This window comes from Pelodiscus sinensis, chromosome 1 (genome assembly GCF_049634645.1).
Source record: "Pelodiscus sinensis isolate JC-2024 chromosome 1, ASM4963464v1, whole genome shotgun sequence".
Taxonomy (NCBI): Eukaryota; Metazoa; Chordata; order Testudines; family Trionychidae; genus Pelodiscus; species Pelodiscus sinensis.
Window position 1 is genome coordinate 183,153,745 of NC_134711.1, and position 15,788 is coordinate 183,169,532.

The 15,788-nt window shown below is 37.4% G+C and overlaps 1 long non-coding RNA gene across 1 annotated transcript in view; it reads left to right on the plus strand.

Annotated features, from left to right (window-relative positions):
• The window catches only part of LOC142826956 (uncharacterized), a 35,321-nt gene that overhangs the window by 7,661 nt on the left and 11,872 nt on the right, over positions 1–15,788 (plus strand). The window contains exon 2 of the long non-coding RNA XR_012901248.1: positions 9,787–9,843. This is a non-coding gene — a long non-coding RNA (uncharacterized LOC142826956). The remainder of the gene's footprint in view (positions 1–9,786; positions 9,844–15,788) is intronic.

The window sequence follows — 15,788 nt, forward strand, 5'->3', positions numbered from 1 at the left end:
TTGTCTAAGATTTTTACAGATGCAGAATTCAATTGTTAAATTCTATTTTTAGTAAAATGTGGATATCTTTGTCTGCTTGAAATATCATGCTCTTTCACTCATTTAGAAAGCATGGGCCACATTCTGCTCTCAATTACATCAGTGGTATCTCATTAAACTTGAATATGATTTTGTTGATGTAACCAAGCAGAATTTGCCCCTATATGTTAAAGAAACAAAATAGAAAGTACCCTTATTATCAGAACAAAAATTCTATATACAGTATTCTAAATAAGATAGTTAATCTAGCAAAAATTATATTAGTGCAGCTAAACTGCAATTGATATATTATTGTGCTAACTAAAAGGCATGGTTCTGATGCTTCAGCTTTAGTTTAGAAAAGTCTAGAAGTGATTCTACCTTTCTTCACTCCACTATTCACGTGCACTAATGCACATATGCACATGCGTGCGCACGCACACACACACGCACGCGCACACACACACACACACACACACACACACAGAGCTGCTATACAAGGCTCAGGTTTCTCCAATATGGACACAGCATAGGCCACAGCACATAGCACTATAGGAATTCTGGACCGCTCTAGATTATGGGGCAATCCCCAGGCAGATGGCTGTGTTAGAGTTATATTGAGAATCCCAGAATCCTGAGGGTGCAAAGGTGACTTGAAGCACCTTTTCTCTTCCTCCCACTCTCCCCCATCCCTGATCAGCACCTCCTGGACAGAATAAAAGCATTTTCTCACTGCTTTTGTGGTGCTGTGGCTGCTGGCACTGTCACTGGGACAGTGGTGATGAACAGAGATGAAACAGAGATGGATCCTGTTTAGAAAGGCTGCAAAGGTTATGGAGCCCTACCACACGTAAAGTCATTTACAGTATGTGCTATATAATTTTCCTGATTAAAATATTCTCTAGTGCATAAAAAGTATGGTAAAAATAAATTTAAGGCTGCAATGTCAAGCTCTCATAAATTAGGAAAAGCAAGATATAAGGTTTCTTAGGCAATCTTAACCAGTCTCTTTTTGCATATGCATTATGATAGTCTCAAATTACATTACACATCTGTTTTCTGAAGAACCCTGCCTCATTCAGTACAAAGGATGAATCTCCTGTGAGGATGAGCCAGGATTATATAGTGAAGGAGGCTGCTGTGGGTAGCACTCCTCTCTCATTTGTGGTAAAAGGTAGAAGATGTGCCATGAATTGCAGGAAGCTGCAGGAAGAGAAAGGATAATTGTGTGGTTAAGAACATAGCCCTGGAAAACTGGATTCTACACCTGCTTCTGAACCAAACTTGAAAATTACTGGAACCAAACCAAAGAAAGAAAGAACAAAACCCTAGCAATAAGGGTGCATACTTCTGAGGCTTTGTCTACAAGCAACAGTTTTACCACTTTAACTATACCCATGTAAAGTAACATAACACCCAAGTGTGGGCACAGTTATACTGGTAAGGAAGTTACACATACAGGAAGAGGAATTATCTATACTAATAGAGAGTAACTTTATAAAGGTATAACTGCATTCATGCTAGGAACTATAGCACTTTAAAAATCAAACCCCTGACTGACAATCTCACTACAAACTGTTAATAGATTAAACCTTAGTCACTGGGTAGCAGAACTGAACCCAAAGTCCATCATAGCAGAGCTTGTTCTCCACCAGCCACAGTATAAGAAAATAATTATTGCCACCATTCAGATTTGGAGTGGTTTTCTTTTTCTTGTTTAAGTGTGTAAAACTAGTCATGAGAAAGGTGGGGTAGGGGACATACATATGTTTTTCAATCAATAACATACACATCCCACAAAACCAGGGTACTATTCTTACATGAAGCCTTTAAGAACTGTACTATTGAGGACTGACTTAAAATGACATAATATATTTACAATTAAGATTTCATTTCTTGAGACAACTAAAGAGGGAAAATATAGGTAGTTAATTAACAAAATTGTCTTTAAACCTAGCTATACAAGGCAACACTTTTGCAAAAAAAATTATAAGATTATATTAGCAGAGATCAGTACAGCCTTTTGTATGTGTTGGTAAATGAAGTTTAATGCATTGAAAATATATTCATTATAATGTATTAAGAGCCAATTTTCATTTTGTTTGTATTTCTAAAAGTGTGACAGTGTCTTGTTTGCAACTGCCCCTGGGTATAAGCTATCATTGTGTAACTTAATTAGATATTCTACATGCTAGTGTGAGGGACATATGTCTATTCACTACAACAAACATCAAGAGTCTGCCACATGCTTTAATGTTTCTGCTATATTGAAATAAAGAGAGAGCAAGTGCAAGCTCTCCCAAGGACCTGTGGCCCCAAACAGCTTGAACACAATCAGCCAGCATTCACTGATTGGTTACAGTTTATTAACAGCCTATAAACTTCTCATCTGCTTATGGGGACTCGTTAGGGTTGTCACCTGCAACTGCCAAAAATAGCACAATTACTCTTCAGCAATGAATTTATATTTGAATATTGTTATTGCTTGGCTTTTTTTCTTTCCAACTTAAATATTATTATTTTTAAATAGTATGAGTGCTCAGTGGGAAAAAAAATCTACATAAAGCCATCAAAACACTATCTGGATATCTATTGTTACTTCTCTTTGTTCTTTTGGAAAACTTTACATCATTACAAACTACAGTTGGTAAACTGCATGGGAAAATTACGTACTGAGGAGATTTCAAAATGCGTTCTTCTCAGGAGAAGATATTCTTTGTGCTGGATCACTGATATTCAACCAGTATTTGCTATCCATATTTTCTCATAAAAATGTAAGCTTCTGAATAAATATAACTGTAAACAATACAATGAAAGAAAATTCTGCCATCTTCACTGTATACCAGAGATAATACAGAAGATTGCCAGTTGCCCAAGTAAATCTCATACACTTGAATCTAACTTGACTTTGATCCTGCAAAAACTTATACACATGCTTAACTTTAATATCTAGGAGCAGTCTCACTGACTTCAGTGGCACTATTCACAGTGTTAAGCAAAGGCATATGTCTTTCAGATCACAGCCTTACATCATGCTAGAAATAATATACACTGTAGATTGGCTGTGGCTTGCAGATGAATATTGTTTGATGGTCCCGCCAATCATTCACAGCAGTCTTTCTCTTTGTTATGCATACAAGAGGTATGGCTTTTCTTTTTTCACCTCATAGCTGCTCCCTTTTCCCTCTGCTTATGTGGGCAATTAATATATTAGAGACATGTTTTCAAAAAATGGACAAATCGAAACTTGAGAATAAATACAATTGCTTCTATTACAAAGGAAACCAAATTCCATGATGTTTTAAAGTGCTTGTGTGTCACTAGATAAGAAGACTGTTTGCTATATTGAAAGATATACAGCAAAATCCTTACCAAAGCCCATCTTCAATGGCCAACCCTCCATCTTTAGCAGTTAAAACTTTTTCCAAAGTCTCCAGTATACTTTCACTTGGTCTGCTTCAGGAGAGAATTAGCATTCTGCTGAGATGGTATGCCTATTCTTAGAAAAAAATGCCAGCCTCATATAGGGATGCTGCTGATAGAAGGAAATTAGATGCCTGTTGACAACAATCGTGTGTGCTAACAGAATAAAATCTTAGATCAATTGAATTTTATTTTCTCTCTCTATAGACATAGATATCCAGCATATAAAAATTTTGATACGGGACTTGCCTTTTAGGCACAGTCTTGTCAATGTCAACTAGGTCAATGGATCCCTGAGACTGGACAGAGCACAAAGCAGAATTAGGGCAGTTTGAGAATGGTTGCTGCAGCCAAATAAGCCACACACAACATGGTTATAAACCATGCTATAACTGAGTTCAGCAACCATGTGATGGATTGGCTAGAGAGGGTAGTTTACAGCGTGGTTTCTGAATTTTCTTGATTTTTAAAACCTGATATATGTTGGACACAAACAGTGATGAAACTTGTTAGCTACAACAGTGCTGAAAAGTTTGTCACACTTGACAAACATTTGTCCCAGCATGGATTTGCTCTCAGCATGACAGAGCCTTTCTGCGTTAAACATGATTTACTGCCTCACTTAATTTATGAAAAAACAATCACGTTAAAGGAGTCAATCTGTGATTTTTAACTAATTAACATTTTTAAAGGGTTCACGTTGTCATTAATGTAATTTAGGCTGAAGTACCAAAACCTTTAAAATCATTATTCCAAGCAAGAGATTGGATCTGAACCCACTCAGATTTTAGGGGTTCAGAGTAAGAAAACTCCTTCACTTCTACAAAAGAATCAACAAAAGACACAGACCTGAATCACATCTCAGAGGTGGGTTGATTTTGGATACTGGATGTCCATTCTTCTGTCTCTGGTAGCACATGAAATAAAACCCTCACTTTAAGGTCAACTGTTAAATTAACATTTTCTTCTCTTCCCCCAAACCATACACCTCACCACACTGAAGTCAGTGAGAAACTTTCCATTATTCAACATGGATCAGGCCCTAAATAACACGCAGTCTCTGGGTACCCCAGATGAGTGCTGACAAGATAAAGGACTAAACACTAATAATTGTAAACAACCTTTTCATTTTTTTAAACAAATAAACATTTAAAACGTTTTTTACTACTAACATGGTTGGATGATTAGTTACAAATTAGGGTGCCTTTGATGCCAAAAGGGAATTTAGGGCTTCTGCAGGTCATTTTCCCTCCTGCTTTTCCTTGATCAAAGCCCAATATGATTCCCACAGATGCTCATACTACCTTAGAGAGTATTGGTGATTGTTTGATCAGGACTTGAATAGTGAGAAAACAGATCTCTTCATACAACTTGGCATTTTCAGTCATCTGAAAATGCTTCATCTGGATGGTGACTAATTTCTTTTCAGTTTTGATTGTGAAGAGCCAGGTTTCATTCCCCTAGATCAGGATACTGATTGCTGAAACACTCTGTATCTTCAGCTTCATCTCATTACTTACCAGGATGTTTGGTTTGCCAAAGAATTATGGATGGGGCACCTTGATGCTGTTGCACTGTGAGCTTCAAATTCTCTCTAATGCTACATCTAGACAGCGGCGTTATTTCAGGTTACTGGAAGTATCCTGAAATAGCAATTATGTGTATTTAAATGTGCCCATTATTTTGAAATAACGGGCATGCTATTCCAGCATCCCTGTAACTCTTGTTCCACGAGGGTTAAGGGACTTGTTGGAATAGCGCTTTACTTCGAAATTTGACATTGTGTAGATAGCTTAAAATTTCAGAATAAGCTACTGTATTTTGAAATTACCTTGAAATAAGCTATGCAATTTGTGGAGCGCAAATTGCGGAGCTTATATCAAGGTAAGGGTGCTGTGTAGACGCACCCTGAATGCAGCCCATGTTATCAACAATCTCAGCTAGGTCATTACCCATTAAGGAGTTGGATTAAAAAATCATTGAAAGAAGATTTTTGGTTTTACCCCAATTCATTTTCAGGTCAATTTTTCCCACTGAGTTTTCCAGATTATTAAATGCCTCAAACCAATTCACCCATCAATTCAATAAGTAGTGCTACATTGTTGACTAAATTGACATTTAGTGAGATTGTAATCATGAAGGTGTATGCCCAAAATGCATTTACTTAGTGCCCAATTAAGGGCATAATCTATGATGGCACTGAAAACTTCTGGGGCAGAACATATCCTTGCCAAACACACGACCTAGTTCAAAAGACGGCAGTTCTTTTCCCTTTTACAAGAATTCAGTTTGAGAAGTGACCATATAAAAGATGGAATATTCTACAGAGCTTGTCAAAGAGGCCTGCACATTTCAAAATCAACCAAAGCAACTCCTTCTCAACAGAATCAAAAAGCTTCTTTCATATCCACAAATGCAAAGAGAATGAGGTGCTGGAATTCTTGTGCCTTCTTGACAAGCTAGCTCAGCATACTGTAAAGATTTGCTCCCTCAGGCAAGAGTGAAGCCAGTTTGTTGAGGTCTTCTCTTGCACCTTGAGACATCAATAACCTAGGCCAACAAGACAGAAGCAACTTGATTCTTAGGACCATTATCATTGCACGTCACACATTTACATTTAGTAAATAAGTGCCTTCTAGTTCAATAATTTTTATTCACTTGGGTTTTATCCAAATTTATAAATACACACAAAAAGTGACATACTACAGACACCTTTATCAAAAGTCAAAAATACACTTAGGCAGCGTCTAGACTGGCATTCTTTTGCGCAAAATCTTGCCGCCTGTCTACACTGGCAGCGAGTATTTGCGCAAGAACACTGACTTTGTAATGTACAAAACCAGTGGTTCTTGCGCAAATACTCTGATGCTCCCGCTGAGGGATAAGCCCTCTTGTGCAAGTATTCTTGCGCAAGAGGGCCAGTGTAGACAGCAACGTTAATTTCTTGCGCAAAAAAGCCCAATGGCTAAAATGGCCATCGGAGCTTTCTTGTGTGAGAGAGTGTCTACACTGGCACAGATGCTTTTGCGCAAAAGGAAATCTTTTGCACAAAGGCACATGCCAGTGTAGATGCTCTCTTGAGCAAATACTTTTAACGGAAAAACTTCCATTAAAGGTATTTGCGCAAAATCACGCCAGTCTAGACGTGTCCCTCATCAAAATGTGGGTTTACTTTAGACAGAAAACTACATTTTTTTGTTTATCTCTAATGAAGACTTGCTAAAGAAGAATACAATGAGGACTAATTCACACTATTTACTATTGCATGGCCCGCAGTGATTTTGGCTGAACTGATCTAAGTATAAGGGAGAAGTAATTCATTTTTATTGTAGAATTCTGGGCCTCATATGAGAAGTGGCTGCTAATTATTGTATCTATATATTCTGCTTGAGATTACTGTAGTGCGCTATATCTTTCTGTCTCGCTGGTATTTTTGCTTTATATAGCAAGCATCTGAAAAATACAATCCCTAAAATCACTTCTCTTCTTGTAATGCACTGTTGTAAATTTAGCCAAAAGAATTCTACTCTCAGCAAAACTAACCAAACTCTTCAGGAGAAGACATTTAACGTGCTTTTTATTTCAGTACGTTGCAAGATGACAGCTCTTTTGATGCTGGAAAAAGCTTCCCCTCAAGTAGTTTCCTGCCACTGTCAATTTTCATTCTATCATTAACATAAAACATCTGGTGCTACTAAGACATAATACCACAGACAAAAAAATCAGCTCTTTCTCATCTTAGCATTATTGGCACTGTTTCAGCGCCAGGCCAAAGCCACCCTTTTTACCCGTGCTTTTATTGGTGTTTGGGCGGGGGTGTCCCTCCACTTAAGGTGTTTTATCAGGTTTTTTGCCCCCCCCTTGGGGTCCTGTATTTTAATATACCTATCTATATGTACATCTACATCTATATCTATATATAGTGCTTTAAAAAATTTTCTAAGCCTCCTCAAATATTTTAAACAAACAAATAAATAAATTGTACACACAAACACACCTATCTTCATTTTGCTTATATACAAACTTGAATGCTCAAGTAACATAATAAAATTTGCTAAAAACAAACATAACAGAACAAACAAAGCTGGATGACTAAGCACACCAGGTTTTTTAATAAAATATTTATTTTCTCTTGTATGTGTGTATAATATATACACTGAGAATGCATGCATGAGTACATATGAGTTATATATGTGCATATACACTTTTTATGTATTACATACATAGATACACACACTAAAAGAAAATTCACAAAAAGAAAAAAATAAGACCACCCGTTATTTCCCAAGCTGTCTACATGCCAAATGATTTTATGTAGCTAATTAATACCAAATAGTATATACATCTAATATCTTTATAGTCAATTTGAAAAGAAAGAAGTCAAGTATGTGAGTTTTGCTGCTCTATGTTCCTGGATTTTGGAAAACATTATAGATTACATCCAGGTGGTGAAGTAATACTTAACCCTTTGAAGACTGCTAAGTAATCTATCGATCGCCAATATGTCTCATATGCAAACATGCCATGGCCTCACTGTGAGGACACATCTCAAAGAGGCAGCTCTTGGGAAGGAGTGGGAGCTTATACACTGAATCTGGAGGTATTTATTAGGAAACCCCCATTATGCAGTTTGCAGCAATATTGTATTGGTGATTTTTATCGGGTTGGTGAATTTCTTATTTTTCATACTTTATCAAATCCTTCTGGGTACGTGTCCATGAAAAGAATGCAAATTATTTTTGCATTGTGTTTTTATTTAAAATATTTTGGTTGTCTGGTATATTAGCCAAAAATCCTTCTTTCCATAATAATTCTATTGCAAATGGGATTTGGGCACATTACAAAATGACCATGTATAGGACAAAAGCCCACATTTTTAACAGTGATTTAGGTATTGCTCCATTTAGTGTTGCAAGGCTTAAGAGATTTAGATAAGTATTTTAAAAAGTGCCTTAGGAACCTAAGCCACATTGACTTTCAATGCAATTCATGTACCTAAGTCACTTTAGAAAATGGGACATAGATGTCCAATTCTCTAAGGCTTTGCAACACCAAGTGGAGTAACACTTAAATACCTTTCCAAATCTGGGCCAGACTCTCTTCTGTTCCAAGAACACATTTCTGCTGCACACTCAACACCTCTTTCTGTGAGTAGAAAGCCCATTGAAAACAGTGGTAGCACTGCAGGGGAAAGAGGACTCATAGAGCATCTTGGAAAGGACAGTTTTCCCTGTATGATTTGAAGCTGGGGATATGGCCAGAAATGCTACAGATGTGTCATATGTTAGAACTGTGGTACATAGGCAGAGCTGTGCTGTTAGCACTAAGTACAGAAATGATTCATTCTTATATTTTCCCTTTCACAAGCACCGAATTCACACAAGAACCCATCTTTCAAGATGCTGTTCAATTCAAATTCCCAATTATATGAATGGGAGCTGAGTGGTCTCAGCACTTCATAGTAGCAAGCCTAAAATGATTCTGAAGCAGGTCATTCTGAGGACAAGGGAAAAACAGACACACTGAAGGGTGCAAGCAGTGATGACTTCAAGGAAGACTAGATTTACTCTCCTTTCCTGTGACTACAGTTATTTTAGCCAAGAGGTGTAAGAGGCACATCTCTTCTCCCCACTGTGTAGCTTAGATATACAAAGTACTGTATATCATATAAATTCTGCTAAGTGGAAGATAGAAGCAAACTTTATTTTCTCTGTAACTGTGTGATTTATACTACATAAGAGCCTAATTGCAACTGTAAGGCTCAAGGGTAGTTAAAGAGCACAGAAAAAATTAGTAATAGTCTTTAAAATTAAACAAGACTCAAAAAGTTCTAATTTGGATCCACCTCCTCTCCTTCCCACCCCCCGGAACTTCCATGTTTATGAACCTGAGCAGAGGGGGTTACTTAATTTCTCATGGGCCTTGTTTAATTCCATCAACTATTAAGGCTTTTTTAATTTTGTAGGCTTTGCAGCTATCACCTTGCTGAATTGTGGGCCACAGTGTTGTAGGATGGTATTTTGAAAGGGGCCTAATGGAGACAAGCATCAAACCCCATTGAATTTTAATGGGATTTAGGCACCTACCTCCCTTAAGTAATATAGAAAATCCCAACTGTAATACACGTTTACATAGTATGTATGCATCCTACTTGTATATTAAACATTTGGTTTCATATGGTTCATTAATAAAATTGTTTTTATGGAAATATTGATCTCAGTAGCAATTTTAAATGTATTAGTAAAATTACATTCCCTAGTTATGTCAGAACCTGGTACCACCCTCTTTAGGCACTTGGAACAACTTGCTTTCTTCCTTAGCTGACTATCCTTTTGCTTCTTACAGAAAGAAAGTAGACAGGGATAGATGACAAGGATTTCAAGCCAGCAGAAAGCAAACCAGGTGAAGTTTTGAACAGTATCCTTCTATTCCCTATATCCTGTCTACTCTCCATAAAGAGAGAAGTGCTTTTGATTTACAAAGCCTACTGTTATGCAGGTGTTCTAGGAACTTGGCCACAGCACTTCAGTTAGGCACATTTATTACCTTTTGGATTTCTATAATTAATCATTCATTCCTTTCTAAGAACAAAGAATAGAAGTTTAGCATCTAGTGGCCTCTGTCTTCCCTCTTTCTCTCTAGCTCCCTGCCAGAACATTCGGCCTGTTTGTTCTCTTTCATTTCTGTTCTTCCTGTTGCATTCTGTTCATTCAATGGGGAAAGAGTGAAACCGGATGGCTGGATTCAGTGCAGGGAAATGACTTCAGAGCTACCTTTGTTTTTCCCCCTCATTTCTTTGAACACACTTGGCCATGTATCACTATGAAAAGGGCTTGTTTTAACAGTTTGGAACATCCAATAAGCAAAGCTGTTTCAGCCAGAAGCACTCACATCTTTTTGGGCTGACTGAGACTCTGAGTTAAACTGCCAATTTTTTGCAACAAAACTGACCATGACATTGGGCATTGTGTTCTAAATTAGCCACAGCCTTTCAAGCAACTTGTCTCTTTTTACTGTAACAGTGTAAACCTCTATAGCATTTGGCTTAGTCTACTGACTTGAGATACTCAATGCATATTTTTCTAGTGAAGAAAGCCAACTCTTTTAAATTGATTTTGTGTGTGTGTGCACGCATGCAGGTGTATGATTTCACGGCATATTGGATTACTTTATTTTAAGAAAGACTGGATATTTATTTTACTCACTAATGCAATTTTTATTTCCAATTATATTGAAGTTAAAGTGAACATTTTATCCCCTAGTTTAAAATTGTTTGTGTAAAGAAAAATGAACTTCCACCTTTACTTTATATTCATTTTATATTTCAATTTGCAAAATTGCCTTATCATATTGGTTTTCAGTAGGTGAAAGAGAAAGTAAATTTTTGTGTGTATTATTGGAATATGTTAAGATATTATATATTTAAGCAGCATGTAGTTAATTGCTGCAGAAGTAAAATATTTTTTGCTTTAAACTTTGTATTTGTGTATGCTTTAAAGCTACTGATATCACAGCAAAATAAAAACAATGCTCTTGGAATAATGATATTGTTTTTAACAGCCATATTTAACTAAAATCGATAACTGATGCGATCTCATCAAGAAATCATTTTCAGCAGATTCATTGGATTACTACTCTGTTCATATGAATGAATCCTGAAAATGGAATGTGAATCTGAAATTTCATGTAAAAACACCAAATTTGACTAAATATTAGATATGGGGTTTGAAGATCTTTGCTGAAAAGTACAATCTGCTCTGTGAACTTTTAAAATTCAGTCCTTTTCCTATCAAAAGCTATACATTAGTTTGGTTTTGATCTACAAAATATGGCTCTCATCTGATAAAAGGGAAATAACTGATTTGTGCTTTACTAACTATGAGCAACATGATTCAGATAGTCTTCTGATGCCTTTTCATCATCTTGGTTTCACCCTCTTCCCCACAGATAACGAAAGGTAGAGCTAATATATTAATGTGTACACAAACCTAGAAACACATACTTGTCTTCGTGGGAGTTGATGTGAACAGGGCCGGATTAAGACCTTTAGAGGCCCTAAGCACTGAAAAGATTATGGTGCCCCCCCATATGCAATTCAAAATAAAAACAATACTATACCGTAAAATCTCACTTTTGTTGGTGCCCTTGTTTTGCTGGTGCCCTAAGCACGTGCTTAGTCTGCCTATTGGGTAATCCAACCCTGGATGTGAACCAAACATAACATTAGGCTCTCATGCATCAGTCCAGTCCTGCTACAAAACACTTAGGCCATGTCTACACTAGGAAAGCATTTTAAAATTACTAAATTCGACTTAACTCCCAATTTAACAAATTCAAACTAGCATGTCCACACTGGGGGGAAACATCAAAATTAGTTTGAGATAGGCTGTGTTAATGTGGATGCGCTACCTCAGACTTGGAGTCCCAGGAAGCACTGGGGAGTTATTAGTTTGAATTACTCTGGGGAGTAATTATTTCAAAATAGTGGCACTAGTGTGTCCAAACTACCATGATTTCAAAATAACTATTTTGGAATTAGCATTACTCCTGATAAAAAGCAAGAGTACAGATTTCAAATTCTGTGGCCCGTTATTTTGAAATAACGGGCTCAGTAGTGTGAAGGCTCTGCTTATAAATTCAACGTTGGGGGGTTATTTTGAAATAGTGTAGACCAGGGCTTACACTAGTTGCCTCTGGCAGTATAGATGGTGAACATGATTGCATTTTCACTAACATGGGTTTAAATCAGGAGTAATTTTATGAGGTCAGTAGCATTCACCATTAGAAATCACTCAAACCTACTAGCTGTTTCTCCCACTCCATCCCCCATACAAATCGATCAACTGTTCTCCTTCCTTCCTCCCCACCCCCTTCCTTTCCCTTAACCTATTTATCTAGTAGTGGCAGCACCAGGAGGAGGAAAGCAAGTCCCAGAAGAGGAAGTTGCACCACTAAAAGCAGCTCCCTTCCCCATCTAAAATGCGATTGGGAACAAGGGGAACCCCAGAAATCCTTACCGCTCCCATATTACAATCATCAGATGTTGTCCTAATCCTGAAAGATGTTTTGATCAGTCTGAGAAAGAGAGCGAATAAGATGACATCATCACCTTAATCAAGTTCAACATTCTACACAACACTTATGGTGCAAATTTGAGATTCCTATTATGTGTAATTTCACCTATTCCTGCTCCTGCTTTCCCATTCTTTCCTGCTTGCATTCTGTCCAAAAGGAGTCCAGCTTAGCCAGCCATAACAAATCCACCATTGCACCTGTAAACAATTGTGGTAAAGGTCTGCCAAGTCTAGGGCATGTACCATGACTGTAATTTCCAGTAGCTACATTGCAAATATAGTATCATGAACTTTCATGGGCAAAACCCAAGTCTTCAGACAAGTAGAGTGGAGCTCATCTGTTCATCTGAGGAAGTGGGTTTTGCCCATGAAAGCTCATGATACTATATATATAATTTGTTAGTCTGTAAAGTACTACACATCTAAGTATTTCTAAAGTTACAGACTAACCCAGCGATCCCTCTTGAGACTTTTTTACATTGCAAATGTGAGAGATTCTGAGAACAAATGGCATTTTCCTTTCTGCTCTTTCTGTCTCTTCTCTCCTCGGTTTTGTTTTATTTTATCTTAAAAGGATGATCATTGAATTTCACCAGCAGAAATTCAACAGCTACTGAGTTTTAACATGGGTTTTTTTTTTCACACAGAAAAAATATTGAAGTCATTTTCTATGAAAAAAGTCTGAGCAGTAATTCTACGGCTTTGAGACTGGTGTGTTATATTGAATTGTTATCACCATTATCTTTCATAAGAAGAGAAAGGAAAATGGAAAGTGTGTGAATGTGCATGTGTGTGCCTGTATAGAACCTAACACAGTAGGCACACAACCCGGACACAGTTTGGACCCTTGGGCTCTACTAGAATACAAATCATTATCATCAATAATAAATAATTGGAGAAAGGAAAATTAGAAACAGAAGGAAGGGGAGGAAGAAACTTATGTACTTTCTAAATGTTCTCCTTACCCAGCTTCAACTGGTACGAGCAGAAAAAAGATTTAATTTCTGCCTCATTCTTGACAATGGCTCCTCTGGTCAGAAACTCAGATTGGAGAAAGGAGGAGTTTGTTACAAAACAGGGCCTGTTCCCGCCTTCCTGGGTTTGGTGTAGCAACTATAAGAAAGCAGGGAAGTAACAAAAAATAGCTCTAAGCCATCCTTGCACACTCCTTGTATTGTTGGGTCAGCTGAGGGCTTACCTCAGCCTTCGGATAGGTCAGCTTAGGAGCGCTCTAATTTATGTTCTGGCTGCAGTGGCCTCCTGTGGACCATTTGCCATCTAAGAATTGCTGGAATGTGGTACACTCCAAACATCCACACTTCTTTCATATGCTCCCTATGTCAGGGCTTAGGAGAGGGCTGCCACAGAGCCTTTTCAGTCGCTCTCTGCTGGCAGTGGAACCCCTGGATATCAGCTACAGTCATGGACTATTTCTATCTTCTCCATACTTCCTTGACAGGAGAAGAGACATTAACTCATGAGACTACTTGGCTTATGGAGTTTAAACAGGCATCAAATAGTGTAGGCTTTAATCTAACTACCTGATGGAAATGATGTTAAGGAAAGAGTCACCATTGTTTCAGTTCTATGAGTACATGGATTCTTAGTCAATAGCCTGACATGTTTTTTGACTCTGTCCAAGGTACAGCCATCAATGTTATGTGGCCAGTTCATCCCACAAATAACTAACAGCATGAATTTCAGAGGCAGAACCCTCTTTGAAACCTTCTTCTGACCCTTCCAGAGTGCACAAAGCTTCTTGTTTGAATACAGTGTGTTAAGCTGATGTACATATTGTTGTGAGGAGTACTGTGGAGAATATTCCTATTTTCAAAAAAAACTATTGAAAATCAGGTGCTTATTAGATAGAGCCTTCAGTCTCTGAAGCACCTATTAATTAATTCTCCCATTTAAAACAAAAATATATATCCTCAAAAGCAAGGAGGGAAGCAACAGCATTGGAGCAAAAAAACATATGGCATGCCTTTTGCTGGAAATTATTTTACTTTGTGCCTGAAAAGTCTGCTCAGCAGACTGCCAACCGAGCCCAGTGTTTTACTTGGGTAATTTGAAACAGGAGTAGAAGTGATGTCTGTAGCTCATTTTTCCCGTAAGTATTTTTGGGATACATTTAGAGCTCTGTTATCTGTTCCAAATTCCACATGCAACATTTGCTCTTTAGAAGTATTTTTATGAGCAATAGGGTCAAATTATTGATGACAGGAAAATTATCCCAACCTGTCTTTTAGTAATGTGGCAGGTTTTAGTAAAGGGCACCTACGAAAACCCTCTAAATGTACATCACACTGTGTTCCATGTTTATTTTGTGCTCTATCTACAAACGTTTGACTTCCACTTTGTTACTACTTCTGAGAGAAGCACAGACTCTCTTTGTCATTAAGCATATCCTTGAATTTGCTTTCTGTATTTCTTTTCCCAGCACGTAAGTTGTGCTCTTGCAGCTGTTCATTCTGCACCTGGGCAAAAAAATTAAAGGGAACATTCATTGAGCCTACCAACTCATTTCCTATAGATTGATGAATAACTGTGAGAGGGTCACGAGTTTTGCTCCCTGACGAACTGGTCTGGATCTGAACAGGTGACCTAGAAATGGATGTCTTTAAAAACCTATTCCCAGTAAACACACATTTTAAAAAAGTAGATTTGTTCTTCTATTGAAGTTTCTTCTCAGCCGAAGCACTGCCTTCGACTGCTTTCCCCCACCCCCTCCCAAAAAACAAACCCTAAACGGCATTAAGGGCTTGATTCCAAGTACACAGAAATGAATGGAAAGACTTTCATTGAGTTCAGTGTACATTATTACATTTAATTTTAGTTGAAAATAAAAAAAAATCAATGCAATACTGTGTTCTATTTAGTGGTTACATGCATATTTCTCATACTGAAACCCATGAAAAATTACTATGATTTGTAGAATATATGAAATCTACTTATCTATTTCTATTTTTATGTTACTGTTAAACTGCTAGTTTTAAACTGTGGCTGTAGAATGATCAATATGCCATACAAAAAACTGTGATACTCTCACTCATGTTTAATCAGAATTTATAGGTAGTTTAGCTGCTGTCTAATAGAGATTCAAGCTTTCCAGCTTGAAGAGCTCTGTGTAGTTCAAAAGTTTCCCTCTCTCTCTCTCACCAACAGAATTGATCTAATAAAGATATTACTTCACCAATCTCCTCTGCCTAATATCCTGGGACAAAACACAGCTACAACTACGCTGCCTATCTAAGACATACACAAAAGTAAATA